Source organism: Spinacia oleracea, chromosome 5 (assembly GCF_020520425.1).
Source record: "Spinacia oleracea cultivar Varoflay chromosome 5, BTI_SOV_V1, whole genome shotgun sequence".
In the NCBI taxonomy this organism is placed as follows: domain Eukaryota; kingdom Viridiplantae; phylum Streptophyta; class Magnoliopsida; order Caryophyllales; family Amaranthaceae; genus Spinacia; species Spinacia oleracea.
This window is the reverse complement of record NC_079491.1, coordinates 24386422-24411530: the sequence shown is the minus strand read 5'-3', so window position 1 is coordinate 24411530 and position 25109 is coordinate 24386422. Positions and strand designations below refer to the sequence as shown.

Genomic DNA, 25109 nt, shown 5'->3' with positions numbered 1-25109 from the left:
AGAAATTGTACTATTAACGACGGGAAATCCCGTCGCGAAAGGCCAATAATCGTTGATTAACAACGGGATTACCTGTCGCGAACCCGTCATAAAAGGGGGTCGTCGTTAATAGAAATCCCGTCTTAAATCCGTCGTAAACCCGTCGTAAAAGACATTTGTGACGGTTATTCCCGTCATTGTTTGGTTGTTAGCCCGTCACAAAAGGCTTTTGCGATGGGATTTTTGACCCGTCGTAATTAGATTGTCGTTAAAGATACAAATTCTTGTAGTGACCTAGCCCCCCACATGTGTTGATGCCTTGACTTTCTCTCCAAGTTTCCTCTCGGTGCATGATAGCTTATCGTGCGCCGTAGCCATGGCAAGGAAATTTAGAGAAAAATCTCAAGGTAGCAAGCATGGAAATGGGAATCCTTGTGGACCTTCTTCTGATTCTCAAGCACTTAAAACACGCTCAATTGATGAAGTTCTTGGATTTTGGGCTTGAAAATGAGGGTTTCATGCCAAAATCGTCGCTGCAGCAGCTTCGAGTTCATTCAGAAATGTGACATTACTTCAATGAGTTTATGGGGGTGATTCATAATTCAACTGACAAGATGAATCGAACTACTTCTCATCCTAATATGGATATAGGTACGATCTCAATACCCATTTTACAGCAATTTGATGAGGTAGCTTTAGATAGTACTGAAAATGAAATTGATTCTGATTCAATCCCTGAGATTGCGATTCCAGTTCAGATTAATTTAGATGATATACATGGTCAAGTTGATTTATGTTACATTGTTGGTGTTAATCCCCAAATTCATGTATTGGAGGGTTTTATTAGGAGAATTTGGAAGAATCTGAAGGTAGACAATGTTGTTATGGTGAAAAAAGTGGTGTATCTTGTGAGGTTTTTTTATAATGGATTCGAGGATAAGTTCCTTGCTGCACATTATTTTTTTTGATAGCAAACCATTGATCTTGAAACCTTGGACTGTGCATATGGATATGGAGAAAGAGGAGGTGAAGTTTGTCCCTATGTGGATTCAGTTGAGGTTGAATTTCAAATATTGGGGTGAAAAAATTTGTTTAAGATTATCAGTCAAGTGGAGAGACCCATTAAGAGGTATTATGCTACAACTTGTAGAGATAAATTGCAATATGATAGGGTCATGGTTGAAGTTTCAATGTCTCGGAGTCTGTCTGATCAAACATCCTTCATGAATGAGCATGGAGAATTGATTAAGGTTGAGTTGAGGTAAGAATGGAGGCCAACTATGTGTGGAAAGTGTAGCATGGTGGGGCGTTTGGATTCAGAATGCAGACAAGGACAACCTAAGAGGGTTTGGGGTTCAGAAACAGAGAAGCACAGAACAACAATAGGTGGTTGCATCAGTTTCTGTAGTGGACCATGAAGGTTTTCAAAGAGCTCTCAGGCCAATTAGAGTCAGAGTCTCTTCTTTGGAACCAACTCAAACTACCAATGCTTTTCAGTTACTACATGATGAGACACAACCTGAGCTTGGTACTACAGTTGGAGATGGAAATGTATGTGATCACATGGGAGGCATGAGTGGAAGGGGGGACCCTTCACCATCTCATTGATAGATTCTTAAGTTGGAATTTCAGGGGTACCAATTCAATTCAGAAAAAAGATGAAGTAAGAAGGTTCATCCAGAAATATGAAGTTGGATTGGTGGGACTCATTGAACATAAGGTAAAGCTTGCTAATCTTTGAAGCTTTATCAAAAAAGTGCTTGCTAATTGGTGTTTTACTAGTAATAATAGGTTTCATAATGGAGGTAGAATTGTAGGGGCCTGGAAGCCTGGAAGCCTTACTATCAACATTATAGCTGCATCAACACAGTTTATTCATTGCCATGTCACACCAATAAGTGGTATTACTGATTTTTTTGTACTTTTGTGTATTCTTCAATGATTGTCAGCAAAGAACTGAATTATGGAGAGGTTTGAAGACTCTTAATACCAAGGGGCTTGGGTTCTATGTGGTGATTTCAATTGTGTCATGGCTATTGAGGAGAGAATTGGGACAGCTGTTAGGCATTCTGAAATTGTGGATATCAATGACTGCATGCATAGTTGTAGTGTGGAGGACATCAAGAGTATTGGTAATTTCTATACCTGGAATAATAAGCAACATGGAGCTTCTAGGGTATTCTCTAACTTGGATAGAGTTTTGGCTAATGCAGCTTGGCAATGCTGTTATCCTTCTGCTGAAGTTTGTTTTATGAGTGAGGGATATTTTGATCATTCTCCTGGTATGATCACTGTGTATCCTAGAAATGTTGGAGGGAAAAAACCTTTTAAGTATTTCACGATGTGGAAAACGTCCCTTAGTTTTATATCATTCAAGCCCAATGGAATTCTCAAATTTCTAGGTGCAAAATGTTTGTTTTGGTTACTAAGCTGAAGAAATTAAGGCTGCAGTAAAGGAGCTTAATCAAACTTGTTTTACATATATTTAGGCAGCAGATTTGAAAGCATGTCATGATATGATAGTTTCTCAGGAAGCTATGCACCTAAATCCTTCTGATCATGGGCTAGCTGATTTGTACTAAATGCTATTCAGACCTATAAAGGTCAACATCAAGCTTATCTGGATTTTTTGAAGCAAAAATCTAAGCTTGGTTGGATTAAGGCTGGTGATAAAAACACAACCTTATTTCATCAAAGTATTAAGAGTAGAAATACTCAAAATCAAGTGTACAGTACACATGACATAGACGGGTATGGAAGGAAACTCATGCCAATGTGTCAGATGCCTTTATGAATTATTATTCCTCTTTACTGGGGGTTTCTCAACCTCATAGAAGAGTTGTTATACATTATATTGTTCAGTCTGGTCCTCTTGTTAATGAACAACATAGAGAAATCTTGAATTCTCCTTATACTAGAGATGAAGTGAAGCAAGTCTCTTCTCCATCCCTGGTGTTAAGGCTCCAAGACCTGATGGTTTTGTTCTTTTTTCTATAAAGATGCATGGCATATAGTAAGGGGGGGGGGGTCATCAATGTTGTTTTAGATGTTCTGCAACATGGCAAGCTGTTGAAGGAGCTCAATCATACATTCATTACTTTGATCCCTAAAACTAAATGCCCAAAGAATGTTAGTGAGTTCAGGCCCATTTCATATTGTATACATTATATAAATGTATTAATAAAGTCATATGTTGGATATCAAGTCAAATTCTTCCTGATTTGATCCTGGAAAATCAGGGAGGGTTTGTCCATGGTAGATACATTGTGCATAACATTATGGTTGTGCATGATCTAATGAAGCACTATGGCAGGAAGAATGTTAAACCTAGTTGCTTGATGAAGATAGATTTTCAAAAGGATTATGATACTGTTGATTGGTTGTTCTTGCAGGAAATGCTAGAGCAATTAGGGTTCCGTATTCAATTTATGAAGATGGTTATGGAGTGTGTCACCACTCCTATGTTTTCACTGATGATTAATGGTACTATGCATGGATTCTTTAAGTCTCGAAGAGGTATGAGACATGGGGATCATATGTCTCCTCTCTTGTTTGTGATCTATATGAAATATTTGTCAAGAATCTTACATAAAATAAGTAATCTCACTCAGTTTCAGTTTCATCCAAGGTGTAAAGGGATCAAGCTTACTCATCTGTGTTTTGCAGATGATTTGATTCTCTGTTAAAAAGGTGATTATCCTTCGATCTATCTCTTAATGCAAGCTTTTAAGTTATTTTCCACAACTTATGGGTTGGCTGCTAATACTCAGAAATCTTCCATATATTGTCATGGAATGTCTGAGTATGATATGAACAGGGTGGTTTCTGCTTCTGAGTTTACTATAAGTACTCTACCTTTCAAGTACTTGGGTGTACCCATATGCTCCAGAAAGATTTTTGCAGCTTAGTGTGGCATTTTGGTTGATAAGAAGACTGCTCGAATTAAAGTCTGGAGTTCTAGATATCTTTCCTACATAGCTAGGATGCAGCTAATCAATTTTTTGCTTCTCGGTCTTCACATGTATTGGTCACAAATTTACATCCTCCCTGAGAGTGTTCTGCATGGCATTGTTAATATATGTAGAGCATTCTTATGGAGTGGTAAAGCCTATAGCTTCAAACTAACACTAGTGGAAAAACAATCATTTGCATCACCATATTTGCCTCGCACATTTAAACATGTGACACAATTGACAGTTCTAAGCATTAAAATTAGTCATTTGCGTCGCAGAATTATTAATCTGCGACGCAAATGACTCTAAAATGTTCTCAGAGTCATTTGCGTCGCAGATTAGTAATAATGAGACGCAAAATATTACCTCCTTTGTGTCGCAGAATTACTAATCTGCGACGCAGATGACTCTTTAAGTCACCTGCGTCGCAGATTAGTAATTCTACGACGCAGAGGAGGTAAAAAAATTCGGAAGTTTTTAATTATTCCTCACCCACGCGAATAAATTAACCAGACACGCGTACTGCACCCTAATTTGTCGAAGAACAAAACAAACAGGCACAGCTACCTTCACGACTTCACCCTCATCCTCCATCGATCTTCGATCTTCTTCACCCTCATCCTCCATCGATCTTCTTCACCCTACACCAGGCGCAGCTACATTTAGAGAGAGTTTTGCTGGAACCGTAGGCCACCGCCGCCGCCGCCTCCATTGGAGAATGCCCACTGAATAGGAATCGATCCCTGTCTCCATCAGGTACACTTACTTACCCTCAATTTCCATCATCTTCACCCTAATTCTTCAATTGATTCCCTTATTTACTCAATCAGGTACACTTTCATTGAATTTTGTGGTTACTTTTTTGTTTAATTTGAAAGATTTAGGGTTTCTTTTTTTGGGTTTGGGATTTGGTGAGAAATTACGTGAATTAGGTCACTAATTTCCAATAAATTAGAACAATTAGGGGGTGAGTGTGCGTAATATTTTGTTAGGGATTATGAATTTGTTTTTGTTAATTTTGCGCAGATTTTTTTGTTCTGACATTGTGTTCATTTGAATGTTCTGTTGCAGTGGTTTGGCTGAATTGAGTCTCGTGTGGGAGTAAGAAGATTTACTCCGATGGTAAGTTTCATTCCTCATGTTTCCAAAATGTATGAGACTATAGTAAGACTTTGAATTATTGTTGTTTGTTCTTGATTAAGCTATACATTTTGGCTTGCAAATGTTAATCAGCTTGAAGTTCTATGAATTCAGATAGAAGTTTGTATCTTTCTTCTTTACTTACTGACTTTGAATAACTCTCTTTGTTTCCTTTTTTTCTTCTTCTTCTTCTTAATTTTAGTTTTCATCCGAAATTTGCATTGTTTGTTTTAGAATGATTGATTATTGTGATATATTGTGATTTCTTTGCTAGATTTTTTACTCTTTCCCCCCTTAATTTCCTGGTATATTTCTTGTTGATTTCATAGATATTTTTATTGATTTGGATTGGTTAGTTAGTGTTATAGTTGAGAATAATGGTTGGTTATTGATCTGGTTAGCGCTTTTAGAGTTTTGTTGGAAAGTTGAGAATTTTTGGTTTAATTTCTGAAGTAGACTAGAAATGTGTCATGAGGAAGGGGAATAAGGTGCAGTGATATACAATGTCCTCTTAATAGTATTAGTTAATGGCGACCAATTTGACCATAGACTGGTCGGTCCAGACTCCAGAACGAACTTGCTTAAAGTTATAGTAAAAAGGCTAGAACATCAGTTAGTACTGAGTAGAGTCCAGAAAGTCATAGCAATTGCTGGAAAGCTTGTTAAAGCCTTGAGAAAATCAGATGCAATATAGCTTCTAACAAAGGTTATCTAACATGGAAAAGCTATTACCTTATCACATTAAAAACAGACACATCTACGAAACTTCAACCCGAATCTTCTGAGGAATCCAAATACAATGGCATCAACTATACAGGACCACATGAAGTTTATTGTTTTAGCACAGCATGACCATATACCCACCTAATGATAAAAGAAACACTAAAACAGTTGGAATCCTCAGTACTGACTGATGTTCGCACTATCATCAGTGTTAACTTTGAACACCTTAAGCCTCCCAGCAAACTCCTTCGATAGCTCATCGATTACTGGTTGGACTATTCGACAAGGCCCGCACCATGGAGCCCAGAATTCTACAATAACAGGAAATTCTGACGAGAACGCATATGGCTGGTTAACTAAATAATGTTTTTCAAAGTCTTTGCAACTAGTGAGCCAACAGAGGGCTGAGCTCAAGGGTCTCAAAATTATACTCTATCAAACCATGATTAATGCCATTTGTGACTAAGAACAGGGTTTGAGCTCATTCAATTTTTTTGTTTGTGGTATCTTAGTGTTTTCTAGAGTTTTTTTAGTCTATCACTTGGTCTTTTGTGGGAGAGAAAACATAAAGCATCTCATTAGTTTGCTCATGTCCAAGTGTCCAACTGTGGGTAGGATGTTGGTATAAGTTATTGGATGTCTTACTTTTCTTCTCCTGTTGTATCTTTGAACTCTCGAGATTGGCTAATGAGTAGTTTCTCCCTGCTGGGACTTTTCTCTCAAAATGTGAAAGAAAAAGCACCTGAAGCATATGAGTAAATAATCTCAAGTTTATAATTTTAATTTAATATAATTAAATTGAAACAAATTGAGAGAAATTGTTGGCTAAATTTTAGCCATGATTGACTGCTCACTACTTCCTGTCAATCAAGGAGTTTATTCCCATATATGTATAGAAAACCTATGGCAAGTTGTTTTTTGTATTGTTGACCCCATAAGTGTTGATTTTGTCTTTTGGCCTTATTAGGTGGAGAACTTACTGAACGTGAAGCTGCTACAATTTGTCAATGTTGACCTGTATGATGTCAAGGTAACTTGCTCTACTATCATAGGGATAGCTAACTTGCTCCCAGGAGCACGCACATGTGTCACGGCCCTGTTGCTCTTCTCTTTCTGCTATGGGGTAAATATTTCAAATGCTTCAACAAGTTGGGTCACTCTTCTTTGCTGATTAGGATCCTGCCTAGAAATCACTTGTCTAAGCGCATTGTCGAGCATCCATTCTTCCGTATTTTTCCTTTCTTTCATTCTTAGATGCCTTATATATGCTCTCGTTCTCTGAGGTTGGTACAGAAGATAAGTATTGTGGTTTGCGTGGGTTTATTTTCTTCAGTTTTTCCATCGCCTTGATGAATTTTGCAGGTACAAACAATTTTTTGAGCTTGCTGAAACTCTTGGACATTTGTTTTCATGAACTCTTCTGTTCATCTGGTTCTTTTTGTAGGATCTTTTACCTGTTTGCTGTTGCTTTTCTACTGATCTACCAATCACTTTTCCATCTATTTCACCACCTTAGCTGCAATTTTCTTCGATGGAGGTTGTAGGAGTTGAAATTCTCTCTCTGACAGAACTATTAGCCATTTCTTGGACTGGATTTGGTTGTTGATGAAATGACTCTGCATCATATTGTAGGATTGCATTAAGTGCTTCTTGTACTAACTTTATGGCTGCAGTCTGTTGCCGTCCAAGTTTCTCTGTCTTTGCAACTTGGTCATCAACTTCCTAGAGATTGTTGCTGTTTTTACTCAGCTCCAGATTCAAGTTACTCATCTCATGGCTAGTGTTTCAATCTCCACTTTCTTTTTCATCTGCTTGAATGATATCTTGGGCCTCATTCGTTTATGCTTCACTTAAACTTTTATGTTAAAAGTGTAGTTAGGTTATCAACATGTTGGTTGATCTATGGTGAATTTGCCTTTTATTGGGTTGTAAACTGTTTTGACTGGTATCTATTAATGTATTATAACATTCCCGGTATTGGGGAGGATCAAATTACAAAGGAAATATTGCCGAAATTTTAACCTAGTTTACTTTTATTTTTATACTAGTACTGTAAGCTGCTTATTTTATTTAATCTATGGATTAAATAAAATCAGCAGGTCATTTTTATTAGAATATCTAAAAGTCATTTGCGTCGCAGATTAGCAAAAACTGCGACGTAAATGACCTTTTTTTTAACATGATGAACAGTCATTTGTGTCGCACTTTAGCTAATCTGCGACGCAAATGACTTTTTTTTAACATATTGAACAGCGACGAAAATGACTTTTTTTTTTTTAACATATTGAAAAGTCATTTGCGTCGCTGTTTAGCTAAACTGCGACGCAAATGACTCTTATTTGCATCGCCCAAATGTGCGACGCAAATGACTTTTTACGTTTGCGTCGCAGCCAGTTGCGTCGCACCAATGTGCGACACAAATGAGCTTAAATGACCGACGCAAATGATTGTTTTTCCACTAGTGTAAGTAATATTGCTTAGGATCAGCTTTGTTGTGATAAACAATTTGGAGGGCTAGGTTTCAAAGATGTGATTTTGTGGAATAAAACAAATCAGAGCATGTACATTGGTTCTCTCTTCAAAAGAGCTCTTGGAGGGCTCTCCACTCTCTCTCTATCACTATCTATATACAAGACACACTCAAGAATTCATTTCTAAAAGCACCCAACATTGGTTGGTTCCTTAAGTGAGCTCTCCAATCTCCTTTATACCATTTGGTTGTCCATAATTAATTGTTTTTTAAGAAAGTTACTATACTTTTCAAAGTTACTCCCCGGTTTTCAACTAGAATCAACTCTTGGAGGATTCTTGGACAAGAGCTACCTTGAAGTAGGTTTCCATGAATAGCTACTGAAGAGCCCCTCAAGAACCACTCAAGAGCCCCAATGTTGGCCAAGATATAGTTCTTGTTGGAGAGCTACTTGGAGAGCCACTCCAAGAGCCCCAATGTACATACTCTGAGTAAATATGTTTGGGTTGTTGCTACCAAACAGGATAACGTGTAGATTAAATGGATCAATTCTGTGTATGTCAAGGATGGAGATTTGTGGGTGCACCAACCTCAGACTTAAGCAAGTGTTTTCTCAGACTGAGTTGTGTGCCATACCCAAGTCGTTCTCGTCTTTCCCATACGACCTACCTTCATTCTTTCCTTTTCCTTTTCCAACTACGGAGTATCTTGTAATGCAAACACAACAGTACTGTATAATACAAAAAGTCGCGGCCGCGACTAATATTATGTGTAGGAAATAGTACTGTAAAATCCGAAAATGATAAGAAAATGTGGGCCGAATATTTGATGTATATAAGCTGCAACGTGTTACAAAACACTGGTTTAGAAGCAAAATTCGCCCTGACTATGGTGCAATCGGAAATGGCGATGCCCCCCAAGATTTAACAAAGCGTTCCTCCGAAATGTGCACTCAACTAAGGAGGAATTTGGAACTCACAATAATGCTCAGAATATAGTTGAAGAGAAGAGAAGAGAGAGTTATATTTTTTCGGCGTATTGAAACTGAACCCCCAAAACTGCTTATAAAGTAACAATTATTTTGTAACCGAAAATCATATTTTAACGAGGCCATCAAAATGTTTGAAACCGAAAATCAGAATTCAATTGGGTAATCAAAACAGAGACAAGAATCAAGGAACCGTTTTTCGTAAATCAAGCGGCAGTTACGAAGTGGACTTTGTAACTGATATGTCTCATAAATGCTGGACTATTCGTTACAGCTTGGCCCAAAAAGGTGGCCCTACAGCGCACGTGCCACGGTTACAAACTGGTCGGACGGTGGCGGCGACGCGCGTGGGAATGCCTCCTTCTATTCCACTTCAAACATTATAAAACTTACTACTCTATTTAAACTAAAGAAAACTACTTTTTTTCCTCAATGTGGGACAACCACATTACCTTTAAATAGTAAGCTTTAAAACCATCCTTTTGCATTTCAACCAATGTGGGACAAACCCATTTTCAAAAAATGGTAGAGTTTAAAACTAACTCTTTGCATTATATCCAACATTATGTTATCGGGAAAAAAAGTTAAATTTTCGTTAATACCTGCCCTAATTTGTAAGATTTTCGTTAATAACTTTTTTAAAGAGGTGTTCATTATAATTGAGAAGGTAATAGAGCAGCAAAAAGTTTTTATTAAGAGTTTTGATAAGGTTTTCAGATCTTGTTTCGCTTTTCATGGGCCGATGCCCCGCCTGGTTTTCATCATGTGAATATTAATTGGAAGACAAGATGTGGTCTCCACCTCGACGAGACTTCAGGTTGATGCTTCTTGGATGAAGACTACTAGGTGGGTTGGAATGGGGTGGAGTCTTTATTCAGATGGTTTAGAGATTTCTGATCCAAAGACAGGCAATATTTGTGGAATAGCGTCGTCGGCAGGCCCATGCTGAAGCTCAAGCTTGTTTGTTTTGGATGGAATGGATGATTTCTAAATCCATTGATGAAATTACATTCCTCACATATTCTGTAGTTTTAATTAACAATTTACAGGATGGCAGTAAACAAGATTCTCAACAACAATGGATTTTGGACAAAATTCGGCGGAAAGGTAAACATTTTAACATATGCGTGATCTACAAGGTAGAAAGAGATCAAGTGCAACAAGCTCATGATCTGGCGAAGGAATCTTCTACGACTGGTAGTCGTATCCAAGAGTTCCCTCTGAAACCAGATTAGTTTTATTTTTATTTATTTAGTTTTTTTTCTTGTTTTAGCTTACTTATATGTTTAGCCGTTGTCAAAAAAAAAAAAAGTTTGCAAGATTCGGTCATATCAAATACTACGTACGTAGTAAGTATTCTTTGTATGGATAAAGTCTTTATACGGATTTGTGGAGTAGATGCCTACTCCGTACTTCACTACTCCCTCCGTCCCTTAATACTCGCACCGGTTTGACCGGTGCGGAGTTTAAGATATTTGAATTGACACAAACCGGTGCGGAGTTTAAGATATTTGAATTGACTTATTAATTTAATGGGGGTTTGTTGATACTAGGGTATCTTTTTTAATATAGTTAGTGGGAAATGTGTAAGGGGTGGGGAGTGGTGAGTGGGGGGTGTGGATTTTTAAATGATTTTTTTGTAAGGAGTAGGGTGTAGGTGGGGTAGTAGGTAAGTGTGAGAAATAATATAATATTGGTAAAAATTTCCATTTATAGAAGCGGTGCAAGTATTAAGGGACGGCCCGAAAAGGAAAGCGGTACGATTATTAAGGGACGGAGGGAGTACTTGGTAGTTTGAGGTAGCTATGAAGTCTCCATACGGAGGATTTAGGGGATTGGACTTTTGGAGAGATCCTTAATTTTGTCAAGTTTAGTTATCTTATTTATCTAAGGTATGTATATACCCCGTACATAAATTATCAATGAACATAATATTTTTTTGGTGTTAGGACCCGGTTCACCCTTAGGCCTAATCCGGATTCAGGGCGAGTTCTGGGTGGTTAGGTTCCATTCTCCTCCCAATTGTTGTTGCGGGGGATCGAACACGGGTTCTCCCTACCAAGTTCAGCCCCAATCACCACTGAACCAACAATCAATTGGTATCAATGAACATAATATGGGAGTGTATATATATGGAAATTCTCGATCTCTTGATTGAGAATTAACTAAGGCTTTCTTTTGTCAAAAGGTCTTGCACGCACAAACTGTACAATAAATTTATTGTACACCATGATAACTTTTATGCAGTTTTTTTGTAACTTTAACCACTTTTTAGTAACTTTTATATTATAAAAATAAAAAGTTGATAGATAAACATTTTAAAAGGTTAAATGATTAATTTATACATTATTAGTGATTTTAAAGAAATAATTTTTATTCAAATGAAAAAATTTATCATTAAAAAGTAGATAATTTTTACATACATAAACGTAGCTTTTAAGCATTTTAAGTCAACTTTTACTCTGGTGTACAATATTTATTGTACACCACTTATAAATAAGAATTTGTGTTCTCTTGTTCATCTTCTTTTCAAATACAATAAGTTTAAATAAATTCAGATAATATAAATTCAGAAAAAATATGGGTTACCCAAGTATACTTTATAACTAAAATAAATTCTGATAAATTTCTAATAAGTTCAGATAAGTTTAGGAAAAATAAGTGAAAATCAGATGAACATAACGCACCTTGATTTATTGCACTTAAATCTTTTGTCCCATAATTTGTGTATTCGCCATTTATGCGCCCCTTATTTCCATTGATTGATATTTACGTATTTTAATTATGAAATAAAAAACATTTAACGATACAAATATAAACGAATGGGAGAAGGGTCACACAAACAAGATATAAATTGTGAGATAGAAGATTCAAATTCTAATTTATACATGTAGAGGTTGATCAAACAACATTATAGTTATGCTATGTTATGTTCACCTTATTTTTACTTATTTCAGGAAAAATAAGTTCAAATAATTAAGATCATAAATGTTACCTAAGTACGGAGAACAAATTATAACTACAATAAGTTTTAATAAGTTCGAATAAGTTCAGTTAAATTCAAATAGGTTCAAGAAATATGAGTGAAAATGAGTCATCAGGTGAATAGAACAGACTCTCGATACATTGTTTTAACTCTTATAGGTCTATGCCCCTAGCTACGATGAATCCTTTAATGCTTTTCATGGAGACATGCAAGCATGAAATAAATTACGAGGAAACCTTAGATTTATTTTTTATTTTTTATTTTTTATTTTTCTATTTTCTATTTTCTACTTTCATGAGTATCGGACAAGGAGATTCATTTAAAAAGAGTGTAAAAGTCGAAGATGATTGAGGAATGAAAGGGAGATCTCTCGTTTGTAGAGAAAAAGGATTACGTAGTCATTACTCATTAGTAAATTATAACTCGAGTTTTATTTCTTCAAATTTTATTTCTTTTGGTTTTTCATTCAATTACTTTTATAAATTCAATTCAAACTACCTTGATCGATAAGGTGTTAGACTGTTAATTAGTGATAGTGGCACAGCTCTCCTTTCCATGCAAATTCAGGCATGCTAGCTTAAGAATATGACCAGCAACCCAATATGGTCCACAACAAACACCATAGCCATTAGCCACCACCCACAATTAAATCTACTCCGTACTTCTTCCTTCGTTATCACTTATCACTCGCACTAATAAAGAACAAAGAAATTATACGGAGGACAATATTATATTAGATTCCGTGCATGCACAGCCACAAATACTCTAAAATAAATTTGATCAATTTTAAGACTCTGTAATATATTTGACTGGATATTTCTCTCACTAAAGTTACTACATAATTAATAAATTTGAATATACTTATTTAATCATCATATGAACTACGAAGTATGCAATTTTCATTCTACCACGTATAACATATCTTATCTGCTTAATACACTAATTTTCACCAAAATATTTTATATATTAACATGTTGATTTGACAAAAAATTTGAATAAATATATTTTTCATTAGTAATATAACGATTTGACTTAAATATTACCAAATTAAAATGTCATTTTTAGCAAATTATTACGTGGCATAATTAGTATAGCTATATAAAAAATATGTTTATCAATGCATAAACAATTAATAAAAAAGGATAGAAAATAAATGAAAAATAGAGTTTTTTGAAAAAAATAATTTTGGCGAAAAAATTTCAAACCAAAGAGTGACACATGTGGCTCCTGATACCTATTTTAGTATAACACTAGTTTTTAAATTTACATGGTTCACACTAAATTTTTTGTGGACCATACCTAAAAAAAGTCAACAACTTGATTCTAATTTATTTTGACGTGTATATACAATTATTATGAATACAAATTATCAATTTGGTGTCGTAACTACATGTTGTGCTTGAATAATGTGATTTAAAGTCATGACTCTCTTTTAAAAATACGGAGTTACTTTGTTTCAAAAAAATGGTTACTATATCTAAGAAAATTGGTGCTTAATTTAGTATATACAGTAGCTATATGAACAATAAATATTACTATATATGTAAAATGGGTGCTAGAGTAATTCGTTGGTTTTAAGTTTATAATAATATTATTATGGATCAGGCCCATGCAAGAGTAATCCTTAATTCCTTAGTATAATGTAATAGATAACTAATTAAATGAAAATTCTCCCGCAGATCGGCAGATGTACTCATGTATAGTAGGATTTTGTGATGAGATTCTTAACAATCTGGGTTAGATACTAATAACAAGTTTAGTACACATTTAATCTGATGTAGGATTAGGCTCCCATGGTCTATCATCATATATTAATGTCCTACATTTTCATATTTTTATCAAAAGTTTCCAAATTAAATAAGATTCTTGTGACAGACAACATTATTTCCACTGATATGCCAGAATCTTTCCAATTCTATTTGCTATATTAATGTTTACTTACTTATCCACTTCTTTAATTATTGTTGCATCATGTATATATTCTTTTTCTTCTTTTACAATGTTTGGTTGGGTTGGGTTGGTAATAGTTAGGTCTAATCCATACTAAGTTTCACCATCCACATATGGTGATATGGATGATTTAAGTATGTACACCATACCGTTTTAACTTAAAAAAATGTCTTAATAAAGATTCAAGATTTTATTGACGAATTTCAGGCCAAACTAATAGCAATTATTATTAACGACAAAGAAATTTCTATGAACAACAACATACATCATACCTTGTGTTAATTTTGAGCATATAATCTACAACATACGTTTTATATAGGTCATAACTAACACTCAAAATGTTACTTTAGCTAATAAATTACTTCATATAATGTAATTCTTATGTTTAGGTAATACTACAAGAGTCCTTAGCTAAACTCAAAAGTGAATTGACAATTTTTTTTAATCAAAACAGTAATATAATAATTAATTAGGATGACACATAAGATTTGTAACAAGAAAAAAAAGAAGACATTTTAACAAAACAAGTCATATAATCTAGACTCAAATAATATTTTACTACAACATATGTTCTTTTTGTTTTCAGAACAACATACTTCCTATGTTCCGCAATAGATGCATCGTTTCTCTTTTGGACACTGTTCATTAACTAACTTTGACAATTATTCTTTCACATTATGTAAAAACAAACATAGTCAAGTGAGATCTTGTTAAATTCGTATCAATGTGAGGATTCCAAATATAAATTTTTTATAATTTTTACTTATACGCAATTAGAGATATTAATGATCAAAGAAGTATGTTGGGATACGTGAAAATAGAAATGATGCATCCTTTGCGGAACGGAGGAAGTATATAGGTTCTAAAGCACATTATCAAACCTAACTCAGCCTCAAAGTTTACATCCTTAAAAAAAAAAAAGTCAATGTTTACAAAAAAAAGTTTTCAATTTTGACCCTTACAAACTTAGAGAAATTGATCAGATAGCTCTTACATTGCTTAAACATAATTTCTCTGAAAATTTTCCTCAGAGAAAAAAGTTGAAAATAGGAAGGCCTAATTTCGAGTATAACACCATACTTAATTGACCAATTTGAATTAATTATGTTTTATACAAGTATGAAATTTTACTACGGAATATGTCATTTTTTTTCATTTGTATCTCATATTTTTTTAATCACATATAACAAAATCTAAAATGAATTTTGTTTCGTCAAAACTTTTCTTTATATGATAATAATCCATTATTTTTTTTAATAATATATGTGACTTGTACGGAGCCTAAACTAGTAACTTTTAGTATTGTGTAATTAGAGATAAAAATGATATAAAATGTGTGTAGTTACTGAAGCTAGCTCAGTTAATTGGCCGGTATTTGATAGGGATAATTAACTTTAGATACAAACTTTTGTAAAAGACGGTCTTACAGGAAAGACCCCCCTTGTTGTCGCCTAGGTGGTCACCTTTGCAAAACGTGGATGCTGACGTCAACATGACTCATCCTTTTTTTTTTTTTTTAAATTCCAAAAATATATATACTACTTTCTCATTTATTTTTCATTTTGATTTCTCTCTCCTCACAACACTCTAGCTATTCTCTCTCCTCAGAGATTCAAACCCTAATTTCATGGCGGCTACACCGATTCTTCGCCGGCGATCTCTCTTCCTCCTCAATGTCGGAGATCTCTCTTTTTCAGAAAACGCTATCGATCTTTCTCGTTGATGACCGGCCAACGCAAGATCCACCGCGACCATTCTAATTTTTCATCTCGCCGCCGCTGCTTGTAGAGATTCGAGAATCGCCGTTGCCGGCCTGTTGAGGTATCTCTCCATCTCTCTCCTTTATTCTTCTTCATTTAGTTAGGTTTTTTATTTTTAAGTTTCATGTGTTTTGAATGTTCGATCGAATTTTGAATGATTTGATGTTATCTGATGTTACACCGCAGCGGCGGAGGTGGAGGTTGAGGCTACAATGGAGGCTGTTTAATGAATGAGACGCCGTCATTTAACGTGTCGAAGATCTGGCCGGTTTCGATGAATGGCGCCGCTGTGGCGGGATTGGACCTCTGGAGAAGGCCGTTTGAACAGAGGTTGAAAATCATGTTTGACGACTGCGATGCCAGACTCCGATGTGAGACTTGTGCAGCTAATGGCAATACTCGGCCCAGATGTTCCCGGTCTCAACCGATTATTCCTACATCTAAGTTTGTGTAATTTTTGTATGAAGCTAGTGAAGGAAATAATTCCCTTGGTCCAAGTATGCATTCAATGCTAAGTTTAATAAATGCAGTTCAGTATTAATTAATTATGCAAGTTAATAATTCAGTGAGATCAAGTGAACTGTATGCCTGGCTAGAGGCCGCTTCAGTTCAAGTGGAATTAATAATATTAATCCACGGCTTACTCTTGACTGAACCCATAGGGTCACACAAATAGTACGTGAACGGATCAAGTATTTAAGTGAATTAAATACTCCATTTATGGATATTCGGAATCGACGGATCTCGGTTCCAGTGGGAGCTGAAATCGTCAAAAGGCAAATTATGAATACTACGGAAACGCTGATATTGCCGGAAACGGAAATATGGATTGTATCGGAAATATAAATATTATCCAAGTCGTAGATGTTGCCGGAAACGGAAACATGGTATATATCGGAAAATATTATCGGAAATGGAAATATTGGCGAAATCGGAAATATTGCCGGAAACGGAAATATTGCCGGAATCGGAAATATTATCGGAATCTGAAATATTAAATATTTGTTCGAAACGGAATTAATTCCGGAATCGGAAATATTAAATATTTTTCGAATCGAAAATGAATTCCGGAATCGGAAAACGAATCGGAAGCGCGACGTACGAAATAAACATCGGACGAGCTTGCTAGACGCAAAGCCCAGCACGAAGCTAGGCCCGCGCAGCAGCAGCCCAGCCCGTGCCGAGCAAGGCAGGCCTAGCCAAGCGCAAGGCAAGGCCAGGCCCAGCCAAGGCAAGGCAAGGCAGCAGGCTGGCAGCGCCCTTGCATGGGCCGCGTGCCAGCGCTGCTGGGCCGAGCCACACGCGCGCGCACAACTCCCCTCGTGGTCTGCTCGTGTGTGTGTGTGTTGTGTCCGTGCATGCCTCGAATCCTTAGACGCTTAGGATTATTCCGTTTAGTTGTTTTCCTAAATCCACTAGAGTTAGTCGTTTAATTAAACACTAAAATACAAAGGATTAATTTAAGTAGAATTCTAATTGAATTAGTAAATTGAATCCTAGTGGATATCTAAGTCCGATAATTCCTCCCTATAAATAAGTGATGAATAATCACAATTTATACAACATATTCATAAGTATTCATATAGTTTTAAGATTAAACTAAGCTTAATAATTTGCCAAATAATTAAATTCGAATAACATAAAACCTTAGACTATATTCTAGTTAATTGAATCTAAGGCGGACCCGAACGTGCTGTGGACTATCTACGGAGGGACGACACTTGGAGTCCTAAACTTGTTTTTGTTCGGTTCGGGAGCAGCTAGGGAAGGCACGCGTCACATGTATGTATCCTAAATTATGCTAATTGACTATGTGGCAATTAATTTGGATTCCTGGCTTTATAGTTTTTCCGCATGAAATATATGTTTTATATTTGTCATAATCTAACATTGGTATCAAGAGCCTCTAATTAATCAATTATAGTTAACATGGTTGAATTTCATAAATTTGTAATGAATTAAAGGGGTGATTAATTTTGTTGTATGTAATTAATTGCAAATTCGTGCGATTATTTAATTATATGTTCGCAGGATTTTCGGCAGTTTAGTCAATAATGGTCGGAATCGTATAATGTTATAGTGAATTTCTCATGCAAACGACGTTTTAAATTTTTGACTAAAATCAGAGATTTGATGCCGAACCTAGAATTCCCAAATTCGAAGCCTAACTATGACTTTACGGAGGTTTTAGTTTTTCGAACGCAAAATTTATAATTTTTAGGATGTTAAATTAAATATTTGCGAATCTTGTATGTAAATATTGAATCTATGATTGACCTACTGTATATGTTTAACAATTTTAATGCCTAAACTTGTTAATTATACAACCTAATTTGTAATTGTAATTAATTTGTTGAAATTCGAATAATTTAGAATTTGATTTGATTTTCATAATTAATTAGCAATTTAATTAGGAACCTATGATTAAAAACCACCATAAAATTTGTTAAAATTAAAAATTTTTAAATTTTTATGACCTAGATTTGAATCCATAAAAATAAATATAATCGGAAATTAATTTGAATAATAAATTTTTGATTTTTCGCCCAAATTTATGAAATTAATATGATTTATTAATTCGTCAATAAATTTAAATAATAAAATTTTTACTTTTTTATGAAATCCGTTCACGAATCTTGCACGCACGAAGCAATGGACGCTAAGTGTTACCCTTAAGGGGTGTTGTATAGGGCGGGCATGCGACGACGAGCAAGGGAGCTCGTCGCCCATGCGGTACGATGCAACGAGCAAGGCCGTGGCACACACGCGCAAGGCAGCAGCCCTGCTATGCGCTGTGTGCTACGTGCACGTGGGCGGAGGGGCGAGAAGCAAGGCAGCGAGCACATATGGCCGCGCGCGCGGGCAACGAGAGTTGGCTCAGCTCGACCAGCAAGCGCTGCCCAGCCCAGCGAGGGATGCCTCGCCACAATGAGCGAGCGTGCTGCGCGCAGGCGTGGCTTGCCCGACTTGCTGCGTCTGCGCATGGCTGCTCGGGTCTTGCGGTACGATCAATCGAGTGGCAGCCCAAGGGGCGCTGCTGCTACATGGGCTCGACGAAGCATGGACGCAGGCTCATGGCCTTGTCTTGGCCCGATTGGTTCGTTTTATTTTTTTAATTTTTCGGTTGAAAACGATTTTAATTAAATTTAAATAATTCGTAATTTAATTTTTTCTCGGAATTTAATTTTGAATAATTTAATTATTAGGATTTTTTGTAATTTACCACCTAAAAAAAAACCAAATTTGTGTTTTACCACCTTAAAATCTCAAGGTTTTAAATTACCACCTATAAAAAAGTTTTTTTTTTTTCACCACCTCTTAACAGACCCGTTAACAGTTCCGTCAAGTGAGGCCCACTCCCAACGCTAGCTCATTAGATTCTTACAAAATACACGACACAATCTACTGAAGGCTTCTTGTTCTCCCCGCTTCTTCCAATCTTCATGTAAATCAGAAATTTGCATCACAAAGCTTGAAATTGATTGAGGGATTTCATTAACTTTTGTTTCCGAGCAATTTGGTGGGCGAAAGAAGAAGAATCAAGGTACAATTAAGTATGAAATTTGATCGTTTGTTAAAATTCGTATGTACTATCATGTTGAAATTGATGATAATTTTGACATACATTGAGCAAATATTTGTGCGTGAAAGATTTGGTATGCGAATTTAGTACTTCGGTTTGCTGAATTATCGATTCAATCAATCAAATTAGCCCCATTTTTTTTTTTTAAGTTAGGGTTCATATGAAATCCAAATTGGGGATTTGTTGAATGCTTAATGTATTTATAAATTGAGGTTAAGGAATGTTGATTCGGGTTATTAGGATATATAAATTTAATCTTGATTGGGAAGATGTGCAGTGGTCTCGGACTGGTGTTTGGGTCTCCGGAAAAGAATATCAGCTTGCAAGGGTGCATTTTTTTTATCTCCAATAAGTTAGCCATTGCCTCTGTTTAATGTTTAATCTTATTACTTGTTGTAAGTCAATCTGGGATTGAAGTAGCCAATAACAATATGGATAGGATAGGGGGTTGTAACTTGTAATATAGCTCAAGTTTATGTAGGTGAATTTCAAGTTGCTGGTTATTCTTTAAGGAGTCTTTTGCTGTTGTTTCAGTCCTTAGTTTATCGGTAATAAATACGGAGTATCACTAAGCAGTTGAGTGAAGCCGGAAAACCAGGGTGCAGATCAGCAGCAGAACAGTGCAGATCAGTCTGCAGATCAGCAGCAGATCAATGCAGATCAGTGTGCAGATCAGCCTGCAGATCAGGAGCAAATCACTCTGCATATTAGTTCAGATCAGCAGCAGATTAGTACAGATAAGCAACAACTCCGTGTGCAGATCAGTCTACAGACCATCAACAAATCAGTCTGTAGATTAGTGCAGATCAAATAGCAGCAGTAAAGATGAGGTAGAATGGCAGCAAAGAAGAAGAAGAACGTGCAAATATTGTTAGGGCTAAAAGTTTGGAGGGAAATTTAATTGGTGGGCCCCACTTGACGGAACTGTTAACGGGTCTATTAAGAGGTGGTGAAAAAAAAAAATCTTAAGTCTTGAACTTTTATTACTATTCACTCAATAGTGCAATTACCTACATATCTTCAATTTTCTTCTTTATTTTTATCAATAATGTAATGTGTATTTTCACCCCTCCACCTTCCATTTTCGACCTAAACACGTTGCTAATGTTTCCATATAAAATGCTACAATAACAATTTTGGAGAGCTTAATGTTACATGTGGAATGTTAATTAAAAAATCAATGACACCTCTTGTAAACGTATTTATAATCACATATTATCAATTATGAGCAAATCGAGCTTTAACTTTGTTTCCCTAGCGTTCGCCATACATTATAATTGTCCTTTACGAAGCAATTCTACAAAATACTTTTTTTATAACTTGTTCCTTAGAGGGTCGTACACGCTAGCGCACGGTCCAACAACTAGTATAAATAAAATCTATGTTTGAGCTACTCGATCGGTACCACAGCCTAGTCCTTTTCATGCTCGAGGATGAACCTGGCGGGGGCAAGCGCGCCCCTTTGAGATGGGAGTAGCTAGCTAAGCTCAAACAAGCTAGCTAGCTACTCCCTCGTCCTTAAACAAAAAACAAAGAAACTAAAATCGATCATTAGAAACCCTTTTTGTTTTCTAGAGACATGCTGAAAGCAATATATCTTAAGGTGATGATAAAAATGGTGCAATTTGAAGTGGGTACAGTGACAAGGGATCGATCGATGATGATGATGATGATGATGATGGTGATGATGAGCAGTTTGTTATGATCGGCTTTTTATTAATAATTTCTTTTTTTTTTCTCCCCTTTTTCCTGGCCAACTTCATCATTTGATGGCTTTAAATTTTAATGCAACTTTATGTAATAATAATGTATGTAAAGAGAGAAAAAGGAATGAAGAGTGAAGGGAATGTTTTTGGTTCATAATCCCCATGCATTCAAAGCTCTTCAACTAGATGGAATCGATTAAAACTTACACTTTAATTTATTCCTCTACTTTCAGTTTGAGAGGCCAATATTTGCAAATATTTTACATCAAAATAAAAAAAAAAAATGGTGCACAGTTCCCAATATCTTTAGACTGATAGTTCCCTTCCCTCCCATCTTGTTCTTTTAAGGTCCTTGGGAGTTGGCTGATGAATGGACCAAAAGTGTTAATTCTTCCTTGTTTCATCTCTTTTGCTCATGTCTCTTATTTATGGGCTAAAGTCATTAAACTACTCCATAAAGGCCAAAAAAATAAAAATAAAGGACATTGCATAATTTGATGACACTTAATTAGGCAACCTGATTTGAGCCTTTGAAATATTAGTGATTAATTATATGCGAACTTTCGATAGTAATTTAATCGAAAATGATAAACGGTCGCAACTTCTGACCTTTAAGTCGTATCACACTGACTACATGACATGCTTATGTGTCATGATTTAATTAACTTGAAAACTAAAATATTTTACTTATATAACCTATTATACATGTTACAATAAAAAAGTAAGAAAATCTTAATAATCTACAAATTAAATAATGTAATTTTTTATTTCAATTTTTTTTTTTTTTTGTGATTAGGATAGGAAATATTTGTTTCTTTCTTTTTATCGACTACATTATTTACATATTTTCATAGTAAAAATATTGCATTGATAAAATATTTTGATGACGCATATCCTACGTGGCGCCCATGTGTACCATTTAGAATCCGATACGTAGGATTGCAACAACTAAATGTTGTCGCAACTTGTGACCTTTACCATTTAATATCACACATTAATTGAATTATTAATTAAAGTTAAAAGCGTTGCACCCTGTTATGTAATAAAATTTAAGGGAAAATTAAGAATAGAAATGAATCCATTAAGCCTTGTAAAGGATTATGTTATGTGTACTAGTCATTAGTTTAACTATCCTCTCATATATGATAAACCAAGTAAGCTACCAATTCATTAAGATTTAAAAGATAAAATTGAAGGCCAATAAACCGAAAAAACTTAGTAAAGTAATTAAAAAAAAAAAGAAAAAAAAGGTGTTGATACTCAAATCTATCTATTACTATATATTAAAAGAGACACCAGGAATGACACGTGTCATTTTCTGGTGCGATTTATTCCCGCCAAATTTATTTTTTTTTACTTTTTTAAAAAAGATTTTACTTTGCATTTTTTTAGTAAACTAAGATAAAAAATGAAATAAAAATATAATTGAATTACCATTGATAGAATATGTAGTTATTTTAATTTGTAAATATTATGTATTAATTAGACGCTATTGTACAACAAATAGTTTGTATATATACTGACAATAAACAATCAATGAAAATCAGGGGAATTATTTTTCACAATCATAAATGTAACTACGTATAGTACATGATATATTATTGGAGGAAAGATGAATCAATATTACTTTCTCCTTTACAATTTGATTTTATTTATGTATTGGTATAACTTTTTAATTAATTTATATACGGAGTAATATTGAAGAATTGATTTCTAATGTTAGTCTAATAATAATACACGGTGAGTACGGATGTTAATTAAAATAATAATAAGTGGTAACTTTGTACTCCGTATTGTACTAATATGCATATTTAGCTTATTTGGATATTTATTTTATACACTATGAATTCATACTTTTGCATATATTCTTTTTACTTTCACATTTTCCTAATATCACAAGTCTTTTATTTAGATACTATTGAAATAATAAAATATTTTAGTAATAGCCGTGCGTTTCACGGGACCTAACCTAGTTGTATGGAATATTATAAAGTTGTACTTCCTTCAAAAAAAGTAAAATATTATGACGAATAAGGTTATTTTAGAATAAAATTCAGTACTTAAATTAGTGCTACTTGAAATTACAAATATTAAGATTATTTTGAGAATACAGTTTTCTTCACTATGGGATAAGTAGGTTCAGAGTTACCTTGTATATTTTCTTACATCGTATTATTTTACTATGATGAGAAATAATGATTGTTATGAAGGGATAATTAATAAATAATTTTGTTATATTTATTTTTACTATTTTGAGAAAATCAAAAGAGCTCCTTCGCCTCTAAGCAACTATTGACCTAATTGAGAGCTTTTCAGCCAAGGTCGTCAATACTACACCAAAGTTAAGGAGAGGTAATAATTTTTAGTAAATAACTAGATTTTGAGCCCGTTCAAAGAACAAGCGGTTGTATAGTGGTTATTTAGTATATATTTTTAAGTTATAATTTATTGAGCTTGTAATTTTAGAGAGAATATATGATTTAAATAGAGGTAAATGTTAGAAGTTTGAAAGAATACATAAATTAAATAGTGTATTAATATTGAGTGTTAATCAGGAAGATGAAGTGGAATATGTTGAATGAATAGATTGGTGAATTGATGTAGTATGAGGAAGATGGAGTGAAAGAGACGATTGTACACTACAAGAATTTGTATCTTTAACGACAACCTAATTACGACAGGTCAAAATTCCCGTCGCAAAAAGCCTTTTGCGACGGGGCTAACAACCAAACAATGACGGGAATAACCGTCGCAAATGTCTTTTACGACAGGTTTACGATGGATTTACGACGGGATTTCTATTAACGACGGCCCCCTTTTATGACGGGTTCGCGACAGGAAATCCCGTCGTTAATCAACGATTATTGGCCTTTCGCGACGGGATTTTCCGTCGTTAATAGTACAATTTCTTGTAGTGGTAGTTATATAATATATAAACAACAAAGAAAAAATATAATAAAAACCCAAATTAAATTGATGGAGGTAAAAATGGATGACACGTGTCATCTAATCAAATGTGTTGACACATGTCATCTAATCAAGTGTGGTTTCCCTTTTTAAATACTAGGTATAGATAGATTGCAAAACTAGACTAATTTAAATAGCACATCATTAGTTGAAACTAGATTTTAATGCACGCGATGAATGTCTTAATTTTTTTTTTAAAGTGTACATATTTCATTTTCAAAGAGTACATAAAAGTATGGACATTTTTCTTCTAAAAAAAAAAGAGTGAGGACATTTTATGCAGTAGACATCAAACATTTTAAGAGTATTATGTCGATTTTCTTGTTATAAAATTAAATTATTTATGTGGTCTTTAAGAAGCACCATAAAATGTTTGTCAATTTGCATAGATAATATATAAGAGCTTGATAGCAATATAATGCTCCTTTTTTGCAATATAATTAAGGAAAAAGAGAGATCAACCCTAAGATTTTGTCGTGCTCTTGAGCTTTGAAGTGGGTGTAGGTTTCTAGGATAAGTCACTCATGAAAATATCCAATAGTATTCAATAAATACATAAATACATTTTGCATTGAAGGAAGAGATCGAGAAATAAAAGAAGAGAGACCCACACTTCTAAATATATGAATGTCTTTATCTAAAATTCAAGTAAAAGAGATGAAGAATTCAAGCGTATTAATAAGAGAGAAAGAGCAAAGCTAAGGTCCCTTTGCAACATTTTCGTACTCCTTGTCAGCACATGCAATCCACTTTTCCACTACTAAATCCTCTTTGGACCCGCAATTACATTTTTACCTCACCCACAAGAAAAGCATTTTTAGGCCTTAGCCATCCATTATATATCATTTTCATTTTCATTTTCATTTTCATTTTCATTTTCTACGGAAATCGTTCCATTATACTA

General features: G+C 34.8%; 1 long non-coding RNA gene across 1 annotated transcript; it reads left to right on the top strand.

Annotated features, from left to right (window-relative positions):
* The first annotated feature begins 19128 nt into the window (after nt 1-19128).
* LOC130460783 (uncharacterized) lies at nt 19129-20556 on the top strand. Its single transcript, XR_008920898.1, has 2 exons — nt 19129-19493; nt 20067-20556. It is a non-coding gene; the product is annotated as an uncharacterized lncRNA (long non-coding RNA).
* The last annotated feature ends 4553 nt before the right edge of the window (nt 20557-25109 follow it).